Genomic DNA, 3,266 nt, shown 5'->3' on the forward strand with positions numbered 1-3,266 from the left:
TCGGTCCAATTGAAACTTGGGTGATGTGAATCTTTCCTTAGTTGTTAAATTTAGACACTACCACAAATGAACGAATCAAATTCATATTTCCAATATTGCTATAAACATACAAACATCAAGTTTTCATGAATGCCATTGTAAGGAGATAAAAATAAAGTAAAACAAACTTTTATTTATTTTAAAATGCTGAAAAAACTTTTTCCTTACAATGTAACTTGAAATGAAAACTATGTTATTACTTGTTGCCTAGCATTCTATCATAACTCCTAAAAGTAGCTCAAGAATCCAATCTTCAATCAGGCGATAGAAATCCATCTTCGCGATCAGATTCAACATACTCTTTCTTTAAGTTTCCTTCACTTTTCCTTTGATTCTTAAACATCAACATGTGACCCAGTCACATCTTGTAATAAGAATCTCAGAATAGAAACTTAACCGAGTTAGATATTGGACCTTACCTGAAATAGGGTCAAACTTATTGACTCTACTAGCCTTATGATCTTTCAGGTAAAATTGACAGCTTCGCAACCAATGCCCTTTCCTTTTGGCAATAGGACCATATGGACCCTTAGCTAATAGTACATGGGACTATCTCAGACTTAGCCTTTCTCTTTACCATTTGGTCAACCGAGTTGACTATGGCCGATCCCTTTCCATTGGGAAGAGAATGCTTTTCTGGATTTCCTGTTTCACTATTGTCCCTGTCCATAAAGTTTTGGGAAGTTGAGCTCCTAATCAAATTTTCTTTACTATTACACTAAATCATTTTTGATTTAGCAACACCAAGCAAATAGATAAGATCATTAAGGGTCTTGTCATAGTCTGATTCATAGGAGTCCCAAGGAACTCACTATGTGACTTAGACAGTGATTGAACCACTGAGTTTCTTAAGACTTTGACACCTAACTCTCTCGGCTTATCAGTATGTGACTTCATCTCCAAGATGTGATCACACCTAGACCTTGCCTTGCCAATAGGGCTTGAGTGACCTTGAACTTGTGGGTTAGGGAGAATAATTGGAGGAGATGGAGGAAGTGAAGTTCCAAGATATTTGGGAAGATCATAGATGTCTGAACTAGACATCTTTTGGGAGATATTCAACATAGTTGATTTAAAGTCCTTAATATAACACCCAATATGAAATATTAAGGCTAGGACCCAACAAACTATTTTATAACTTGGAAGAGGGATGCCGTAATCCAAGCGATAGAATATTTGAAGGTAGGTGAATGACGATTCACCAATTTCCACCATGAAAAACGAAATAATTTATTAGGTTTTAATTGGATTTGAAACTCCTAGATCTTTTGAGATTCATTGAATTTTTCAATGGCATGTTTGAATCTCGAGTTTGCCCTTCAGGTTTTGTGACTGGGATGTCGAGGATCACAAAACAAGGTGTGAAGTAACCATGCAAATTACTTGGCACCCTTAAGTGTTTACCCCTCAATCGATGTGCCGGTTAACCACATACACTCCATCGATACTATGATAAACATTAAGTTACCCTTTTCCTACCTTGTTAAATACGATTTAGTGTGCCGGTTAACCACACACGCTCCACTAACCGACTTAAACAAAGTGCAAAGTGTAATTTCATGGATTAGCACCTTATTCACATTTTCCTAAGTAACTAGGATTGGGTATTTATAAAAGGTTTAGTTACTTAGTATTTATCATTAATACTTTTAATGAAGGGAGAATTATAGTCCTTGTCCTACCCGTTCGGCTAACGACCCTCCACCGGTCAAGGAAGCGGTGGATGAGAGTGGACACCCATTAAACTTCCATTTTATAGGCAGTAACCTTGTATCCCCCTTATAGACCAGCTTCATAAATGAGGCCTACTAATGGTAAGATTGACTTTACATATATATATATATATATATATATATATATATATATATATATATAAATATTATTAACTTATAATATTATAAAGTATAAGGGTTGAATTTTAACTTTTAAAATTCTAAGGTCTAGTTTGGAACTGAGGTATACATGTGGGGTAACTTTGCAAATTCCAAAACTTGAGGACAAGTTTTGAAACCTTTCAAAACTCTTGGAATTTTCATAACTTATGAGTTTAACTAAGGTTTAATGAAAAAAAATTCAAGTTCCATAACTTGAGGAGAAGTTATGGAAGACATTAAATCATTTAATGATGAGACTCTTCCATTTTCATAACCTATGAGACTTAATGACACTTTAAAAAGAAAAACTCTTCACTTTCCATAACTTGAGGACAAGTTATGGAGTTCATAAAAACCATTAAGATCAAATATTCCAATTACCACAATAATCAAATAATTTTTCTATGATCTAGATTAAACTCATAAGTAAAGATAATTCACATCAACAATTTCAAAGAAATTAGATAATCATATAAACTAATACAAATCTTGAAACTTTGACAATTATCCTTTGAAGACTCTTGGACTTCATAACCAAAAGAGTTAATAAATGAGACATTTCACATCCATAACTTACGGAAGTTTCAAAACTCTTAAGATCATAACTTTAAAAAAACTTTTGAGTTCCAAAATTTGTAACTCCTTAAAACCACTTAGATCAAACTTTTAAAACAAATAAAATAATCATATCATTCTATCTTTTAATATATTGACCTAATTCAAATCTTATAGTAAAGTGACTCAAATTTTACGAATAATTAGTTTTTCATAAAATCAAGTAATTATCATAAAATTTGACAAACTTCATGTTTTTTTTTCATGAACTTGAAAAAAATACATTTGCATCAAATATAGTAGAAAACAACCCATGTCTCTGATACCACTGTTGGGTTTTGGTATAATACAACACCCTATGGTGCACATACAACCCTAAATACCTTGGATCTATGTTTTCACTAATTATACATGCAAATGGTTTCCAAGGCATTAAACCTATATTAGCATGCATTTGACATAAACCATATAATATACTAGTTAGGGAAACATACCTTTTATGTGGCTTGAAGTCTTGATGTATTTAGCCTTAAGAGCTTAGCACCAATAGTATGAAATGCCTCAAATGGAATCACAACACACCTAGGACAAAGGTGGCTGTTGAGAGAGAATTCCATGCACCAAAATACCTCCATATTTCTCGAATAAAAGAACTGGTGATTTTGGCTATGGAGTAACCTATTTATATGTAGGATTCCAATAATCCATACCTATGGCTTTTATGATCCATGGTTCATGTGGCCCAACTCTTTATGTATCCATACATAAACTTGATCCAACATGGATCATAAGCCCAAC

The sequence above is a fragment of the Lactuca sativa genome, chromosome 7 (assembly GCF_002870075.4).
Source record: "Lactuca sativa cultivar Salinas chromosome 7, Lsat_Salinas_v11, whole genome shotgun sequence".
NCBI lineage: Eukaryota > Viridiplantae > Streptophyta > Magnoliopsida > Asterales > Asteraceae > Lactuca > Lactuca sativa.